Raw genomic sequence first — 7252 nt, forward strand, 5'->3', positions numbered from 1 at the left:
TTCCACACTGAAAATTTTAGCATCCTGGGCTCTCAGGGCTCCTCACCCCAAATACAGCTGCTGATCTGCCGAAAGAAGCCGGAGGCCAGTGGCTGTGGCTGGCCAGGGTACAAAGGGATGTAAACAGAAAGTGGGCAGGCACTCCTGGGGACAGGGGGTCGGTCACCTTGTCTCTCCTCGGATGGGAAGCAAGGCGGAAAGTGAGAGAAGCTCTTCTAGAAGTCAGAAGAGACGGCCTTGACGCTGAGGCTCGGAGGGCTGCGATGCGCAGGTCAGGGGGAGCAGGTGGCCACTCCATCAGGGGCTGGCTCCTCACTGCCCTCCCTTGCTGGAGAAATCACCACGTTTTTAAGAACTGATTCTCTCAGTAGAAATCGGCTTGGTGAGGAACTGGATGAGTTCAACAAGACACAGAGGAGACTGAGAAACTGTATCTTGATTTCAATCGGTGGCACAAAACCCAGCAAGTCTCAGGATTCTAATATGAGGCATTTCCCTTCCTCCTGCAGGAGAGGAAGCTTCGTGGATCCTGAAGACAGCCCCACTTGAGGAAGGGGACTTTGAGGCAGTGCCACACAAGGGTGATGTTTAAGTCCTCCCTTTGCACTGCCCCCAGGAGGATAAGGCTGGGCTGCTGCCTATTTTTTATGCACAAGAGATGAAAGCTATAACAAGAATCTTTTGTATGGAGCACCCCCAAGAGCTTTCATACAATATATCCTATTATTAGACAAGAAAGGAAACTGAGGCTCAGAAGAAAGAGCACCTTGAACAAGGGTACAGAGTAGCACAGAAGCCCAGGGCTGGACATTCCAGAGTAAGATGTCTTCCCCTAATGCCAGCAGCAAAGCCACTTACACAAGCCCGTCGCCTTCCTAAGCGCCAGGGAGCTCTGCCTAGGCGACAGGGTGGCCTGCGTGTCAACAACAGTTGGTGGGAGGTCAAGGTTCCCTGGTCTTATGCCTGTGGGCCACCTTCCAGTCTTAGCACCAGTGTCTGAGGGCCCTCACATCCAGCGCCAGCCCAAAGCTTGTCTCACTACACCAAGGCTGGTGTCACAATACAAGGCACCATTCTGAGGCTCTGATGAAGAAATCCCTGGGCAGAGGGGCGACCCCAGAACCCTTCCTAGGGCCTTAGCTCCTACAGAAGCTTCCGTGAAAGTTAGAATAGGGCGCCCCCTCCTGGCAGATGAGTGAGAACACTCCATGGGCCCTCCTGGACTCCAGAGTTCAACTCTCCCACCCACTGGGTGCTGTGGCCTCATCCCCTGGGATGCAAAATGCCCCACGACCGTCCCTTCTTTCTCCTCCTCCACCGCACAATCTCCTCAGGCTTTCCACTCGCTGATCAGGAAGGCCTTGCTGATGGTCTGGGCTGGATTCCCAGCTCCCCACGAAGAGCTGATGAGGTCTCAGTCCCCCGGGAAGCAGAGCACTTTCGCGTCCCCTGCACACCCCACCGTCGCCCCCCTTGGAGAGCTCCTTTATGCTCTATTTTTAGTTTCTTGATTGCAAGTGAGAAGTAGGAATCGGAGAATGCCGGGAAACTGCAGCGCTAACCAACTCAGAGAAACGGACAGCCAGTCGGGGAAGGAGGAGGGGGCGGGGAGGGCCGGACCGGGGAGCGCGAGGGCCGAGTCCCCGGAGAAGGGGGGCCGAGAGGGTTAGGGCCATCCGTGCCGCCTGCAATCCGGGAAAGCCACAGAGCTAGGAGGACTCCTACAGGCCAGCCGGAGCAGACGCCTCCGTTCCACAGGGGAAACTGAGTCACCCCGCTGGGGTGGCAGGACCCCACTAAGAAGTATCCGATTCCTGAAGCTTCTTTTCGTGGCCCTGCCGTCCCCGGGCTGGGGACTGCGCCGCGGCCCTCTGGGCAGCCCGGAGCAGCTCAGCGACCGACGCCCCAGGCCGGCCCGCGTCTACGCGCACGCACCGCCCCGCAGCCCGGCGCTCCCCGACGTGCGCCGCGCTCCCTGAATGAATGAACTGGCAGCTCCAAGCGCCGGCGCAATTGGCAGTTATTGCTGGCAGTGTATCAGAGTTCACTGATTAGGCCCGGATGATGGATCCCTCGCCCCCGGCCCGCGCTCCACCCCCAGCCCGCAGGACGCGGCTCCTCCGGGCAGCCCAGGCCCGCGCTCCCGGCCCCTCCCCGCCAAAGAGAAACATTTAAATAAATAAAACAAAATTCAAATGAGGACAGTAAATCTCCTCGGCGTTTAATTGATGATCATTATGCTTGGGAACCTAAACTCTTTTAATTTCACTGCGGTGCAGAGATGAATTATAGAATTACAGTCGCCAATTATCAATCACGCCTTTGCTCCTGTCTCCTGGCTGCCTGGCCGGCTCGCCCTCTCTCCTGCAGGCCAGGGGTGAAGAGGCCATTGATAGCACTGGGCACCGGAGCTGGGCGGCGAGAGGGCGCCAAACCCAGGTTCTGGGGTCTCAAACGCTACCTATCACTCTGTGTGTGTCTGTCTGTCTGTCTGTCTCTGTGTGTGTGTGTGTGTGTGTGTGTGTGTGTGTGTGTGTGTGTCTCTCTCTGTTTGTGTCTCTGTTCTCTGTCTCTGTTTCTCTCTGTCTCTCCCTGTCTCTCTGTCTCTATCTCTGTCCCTCTCTCTCTCTGTCTCTCTGTCCTTCTCTCTGTCTGTCTGTCTGTCTCTCTCTCTCTCTCTCTCTCTCTCTCTCTCTCTCCTCCCCATTCCTAGCACACCATCTTTCTCACTTCGTTAAAGAAAAAGAAAAGGAAGAAAAGCCGCTCTGAAAAGAAACCCTTTTTCATTTACAGCTCGGGATTTAATTCATTTCGCTCAGGGTGTGATGTGCCGGCGGCTCCGTGCCCACACTGGGCAGGATTCCAACAGCAACTTCTAACCCCACCCCAGCAGCTGCAGTCCCAGCCAACCCGCGGGCCGGCTGCAGAGGGGTGATTTAAAGGGGCTCCAACGGGCTGGAGAACCCTACCCACTGCCCCAGACTGCAGCCTGGGCTTCCATCATCAGGGACCATTCCACTGCCCTCTCCTTCCTGTCCTCCTTTACAGTGAAAATAATAATAATAATTTGAATAATAATTTCCACCAAAGCTGTGAGTGATTTGCATTTGTATAGTGCTCTGCAATTTACAAAGTGCTTTCATGTGCATTATCTCATTTGATCCTCCCAATAATCCTGAGAGAGGTCGGTAGAGCAGGTATTTTTGTTATTCAAACGTTTATTCATTCGCTTGACTAACATTTATTGAGTTTCTACTTTGTGCCAGGCCCTGGGGATATAAAGACAAGAAAAAAAGGAGGCCACATTCTTCAAGGAGGCTCAGTCTTTTTGAGGAGACCTACTAAGTGAAGAAAAAATTAACAGGCCCAAGGACAAAACACTGCGCAGATAAGCAAGCAGCACCTAAGTGAGGGACACAGCCAGGACAGCCCATGTCTACTGCACTGAGTTCCAAATATGTGTCCCCAACAAACACAAAATATTGTTCTCACCTCATGCATTTATTAAAAAAGTAAGGGTGTAAATTTACTGCTGGCCCTGGGATCTAAAAACGCATATTCATTGGCAAGTGATGGTAGCCTCTGACTATAACAAACGCCTCAAGGTCAAGTCCGTTTACTGCACAAAAAGGGAATCGAAGGCCGAGAACAGAAGCCAGATGCCTTGGTCCTCCCGGGGCTCCTGGCACCTGGGGTTCCTTCCTAGGAGATTCTGCCTTGAAGCCTCAGGTCAAGTCTTCATGGCTCACTGACAAGTTGGATGAGCAGTGTTTGTAACGCCCAAAAAAAGATTTGTGATGGATCAAGACTGCGCATTCTCTCCTGCAAAAGGCAGAGGAAAACAGTCGTTTGCCCACAACAACTTCATCACTCCGTCTACAGTCCTGTCTCCAGGGTTAGTCGGGCTCTCACAGTCTGGCCTAGCTCACGGCTTCTCTATCATCGCAGGCTTGCTGACTGCAGGTTCTGAGGGAGCTAGAATTACCCTTGACCAGGTCAGTGAGCCTCACCCCAAAAAAGCTGAGTCACCAGTGTAGGTACAAAGAGCCAGGGAGATACTCGTGACCGAGGCAGACCACTGTCTCTGCCTCTTCCTGCAGAGCTGTCTCCAAGCAGAGATCCTACAGGGATCACAGCCTGGGTCAGAGCCCACCAGAATGTCTGGCCAAGGCAGGACAACTCTATCCTGTCACCAGCTGGTTTCCCTGGGCTCAGGGCCACTGGCCTCCTGTTGGGAGCCGCGGCCGACACCGGTCGCCTTACTTGGCGGACGTAGGGCCTGTGGGTGGGAGCGGAGCCTGAGCTAGATTACCCCTCCCATCGAGTGAGCCAAGTTGGCACCTGCTTCCTGCCCCCTGATTGTGCTGGCGACTTAAACAACCCGCTCTGTAAGATAGTCTGCCTAGCAACAGCTGATGTTAGCCAGTCAGCCCGCATCGCGCGCTTTGAACTGATTGGCCACTGTTACCCTATAAAAGTGAATGCCTCTCCCGCCACGAGACAGGAAGCACAGAGAGGGATAGAGAAAGTCCACCGGCGAGAAAGGGCTGGTGACAGAGCGGAGGCCTCGCGGGGCCCACGCGGAGATAAATAAAGGCAAGATTGCACACCGTCAGAATCTGTCGCGTGTTCTTCCTGCCGGCCGGGAGCGACACCGACAGCCTCCAGCCATGGGCCAGGCACCCAGCCATGCTCGGGAGCCAAGCAGCCCTGGCGTGGAGCAGACCCAAAGCATTCTCACTGGTCTGGGAAGGCTGAGGGGGAACAAGGACACTGCAGAAATTATGTCTCCATCCAACCTTTTCCAGACACTGAGGCCTTCCTTCCAAATCATCCCGTAGCTGCCCCTGAGGAAAGCTTCCTTCTGCTTCTGAGCTTCCTGACTTCCCGTCCCCATTCCACACCATTTTGTTCCCCCGTTTCACCATGTTCTTGCATTTCCAAGCCCATCTTTTGTGATCTATCCCCAGCACCCCTTCCCTCCACTCTGATTGCCTTGTGAGCATCTCTTCGATCTTCGTAACCCTTCTCAGCCATCACCTCCTCTGGCCCATCACCTCCTCTGGCCCCAGCACCACTACCAAATCACAATTCATCCTGCTTCCTCTGGGTCCTGGAGGACTTACACAAGCTTCACAAGGTCAATCCCCTTATCACACATGGTAGGCAATTAATCTGTCTGTGAGTAGTCCTGCTACTGTGCCTTACCTACACAAGGGCCTCAACTAACATTTATAGACCTGAACTGAAGCCCAGTCTGAAGGTGACCAACTCACACTGGTTTCGCCCAGGACTCTCCCCATTTGAGCACTGAAAGTCCTGCGTCCTGGCAAACCTTTTAATCTCTGGCAAGCTGAGGTGGTTGGTGACCCTACTGAATGTGTCTCAGTAGAATCTAAAGTCTGCAGTCCTCAAATAATAAGACCTGTTCTCAAGGCAGCCTTGTTTATCTTCGCGATGTCTGGAGGGATGGGAGGAGCAGTTCCAGGCGTGATTCTGACCACAAAGGCCTGTGGATCCAGAGAATTCCAGAATGGAGTCCCACGAGCAGGACTTTTCAGAAGTGGGAAACCTTGGAGATCACCGAGGACAGTAAAATGGATCTTGGAGGAATAGGGAATGGCCCACCCAAGATGGCACCAGAAGATGCAGAGACCCAGCGGGTGGTGGAGAACAAGGCCCATGTGTTAAGACTTGTAGTCACCTCACTGTACCACAACACAGGCCGTCGGGCCTGGCCGGTCTTCACCTCTGAGAGGCAGGATAGCATTTAACAAATTTCCAGTTTAGTGACACAAACTTTTTACTCTACTTTATATAATCCTCCCAGTACCACTGTCATTTTACAGATGAGAAAACCAAGACTCAGAGAAATCAGATTTCCTAATCTCATCCAAACCGTGCTGATTTCAAATACCTTCTCTGACTCCAAAGCCCAAGCCCTCCCACACCCACAGGCCTAAATGTCTGCTACCCAGCTCTCTCCCAATCTAGCTTTGGGTCCCACTGTAGCCTGACATTAATGACATTTCCAGTGCTAAATCCAGCGCTCTCCACCTCGGAAAGGAGATTCTAAGTGACATAAGGCTGAAGGCATCCAAACCAGGCTAGGGAAGGGACATAAACAGAGTGGGCAGGGGACCAGTGGGCGTGACACCCCTTGGAAGCCTAGGCCTCACCAGGAGAACAGAGCAAGGAAGCAGCTTACCAGTGAATGCTGTCTTGTTGAGAACGAGGCACACAGAAATGCTGCTGGGGAGGAAAGCATGAAAGGAGGAGCCAGCTTCATTGGGGTGTTTCCAGGCATCAGAGGACGTGAAGGTCGTGGGTGAAGAGAAACCTCCCGCCATCTTGGATTGAAGGGTTTCCTTCAACAGCCTAACTCAGATACCATTCATCTGCAGAAGAATCAACTCAGGCCCTGCTTCCAAAGACAGAGCCACCCACCCCAGGAAGAGCAGCAATCACCCGTCTCCTGGACCACCCCCATCTCCTGGACCACCCCCATCCTCTGGACCACCCCATCCACTTGGACTACTCCAATGTCCTTGCTCCATCCCCATCCCCATCTCCTAGACCAGCCCTCTCTGGAGCGCCCTCATCTCCTGGACCTCTGTGCTTTCTAGAACTAAACTGCCAGCACAAAGCACATTAGCTTCTAACCAGGACCATAAAATGGCCTCCCTCAAGCTCCTGTCCCAGCACCAGCAAGAGGGCAGAGGCCACCACGGCCATAGGAAGATTGTCACTGGGCCCCACACCCCACCCTGGGGCTTGATTTACCCCATTTCTGGAATACTGGGTAGAAGCAGCTGCTTGGCAAAGACGGGAGAATCCACTGAAGTGGCTCTGCAGCCAGCCTCAGAGGTGACAGATGAGCACAGTGACCTCAAGAGCCACCAGCCCAGCCCCCCTTGCTGTCCCACACCCCTCCTCCAAACCTATCTTTCTGGCCTGGACCCCCATATCTTTCTTACAGCCTCGAATTGCCGTGCTGCCAAAATGTAAGGTGTAGCTCTCTTCTAATTACAAAACCAACAGCTGACAAACACGTGCCAGAGGCCCCCTCTTCTCCTCTGGTGCTAACAGCCCCATTAGAACAGATCCTGCTATCTCCCATGCCCTCTCCATATATGTGGAGCAGCCTCAGAAGGACCCTGCACCCTACCCTCCGCCCTCCCGCTCGCTCTCAAGGCAGTGGCTTTGTGAAAGCTGAGGGGGAAAATAAAGCCTTTTACTAAAATGTCATTCT

The 7252-nt window shown here is 53.7% G+C and overlaps 1 long non-coding RNA gene across 1 annotated transcript; it reads right to left on the reverse strand.

The window, feature by feature from the left end:
* Positions 1 to 3217: 3217 nt before the first annotated feature.
* LOC111757668 (uncharacterized) lies at positions 3218 to 6928 on the reverse strand. The gene is made up of 3 exons (XR_002791963.2): positions 6784 to 6928; positions 6209 to 6398; positions 3218 to 3822 (listed from the first exon to the last, which is right to left on the reverse strand). It is a non-coding gene; the product is annotated as an uncharacterized LOC111757668 (long non-coding RNA).
* Between the last annotated feature and the right edge of the window lie 324 nt (positions 6929 to 7252).

Source organism: Cavia porcellus, unplaced genomic scaffold (assembly GCF_034190915.1).
Source record: "Cavia porcellus strain 051 isolate PalLab524CR breed Dunkin Hartley unplaced genomic scaffold, mCavPor4.1 scaffold_9, whole genome shotgun sequence".
NCBI classification, from domain to species: Eukaryota; Metazoa; Chordata; class Mammalia; order Rodentia; family Caviidae; genus Cavia; species Cavia porcellus.